Here is a 981-nt window from a genome sequence, read left to right as displayed (position 1 = left end):
TCACTTTCTCCCGAGAGCCGACTCTTTGCGCTGTCAGAGAAGGCACCTACGCAGCCACCTTCGATGCACGCACTTCCCTCCGGCCCCACGCACCCGCCGCACATCCACCGAGCACCTTTTCTCCCCTTTTCTCCCCTTTTCTTCCCCTTTCTTCCCTTTTCACTCGTCTCCCTCTCTGTCCCCCCCCAACCCCTTCTCTCCTCTGCCAATTTTCTCGGGTTTCCTTGTTCCTGCACGCGACCCCTCGGCCTGGCCGCCCACCCGCCACCCGCCTCCACCCTCCGTCTCGTCCTCCTCGGCCTCCGTTGTCGACTCTTCGAGCAGCCCTTCTACGTCTTCCAACGACGACCACGAGGACTGCGACGACGAGCAAGAGAACGACGACTCCACCGCTTCAGTGACTCTCGCTCGTTGGGCAGCTCCCTGCAAAAAAAGGAAATACATTTAGCAATACATCTACAACAATAAAGCTTCTCTTTGGTTCTCCTATAATATGGTATCGGCGCATTCAGTCAGAGTAATCGCGAATCATCGGGGTTGCCAACTATATGCGAATGTCCGTCCACGCTCCGACGGACGGACCAAGTGGTTGTGCGCAGGGTGCGCGGCCGGTTCATTGCGTAATCCTTAAGCAAGTCCTTACGCGTTCAAGCAAGAGGAGCGACTTTTCTCCGACAACGGGAATGAGTTGATTGGCGAGAAGCCGAACCAATGGACGCCGTTTGGCACCTGTACTCCTCCCGTCGAATTAATTAATAGCTCTGCGCTACGAGATCATTGTTTCTGAACTGAGTTGCCGCCGGCTGCATCTTCCGAATGACTGCTGAACCATGAAAAATGGACAAAAGGACCAGGGGCAGACGGATGCGGCTGCATCTTCCTTCGGCAAGTGTCAGTGAGTAAGAGGAAGAACAGGTCAACGTCGGACACTGAGAGATGACGAAGCTGGATTCCAGCTACGATGGAGACGAGACAAGAAAC

The sequence above is a fragment of the Cephus cinctus genome, unplaced genomic scaffold, assembly GCF_000341935.2.
Source record: "Cephus cinctus unplaced genomic scaffold, Ccin1 Ccin1_scaffold3361, whole genome shotgun sequence".
In the NCBI taxonomy this organism is placed as follows: Eukaryota; Metazoa; Arthropoda; class Insecta; order Hymenoptera; family Cephidae; genus Cephus; species Cephus cinctus.
This window is presented reverse-complemented; position numbering follows the sequence as displayed.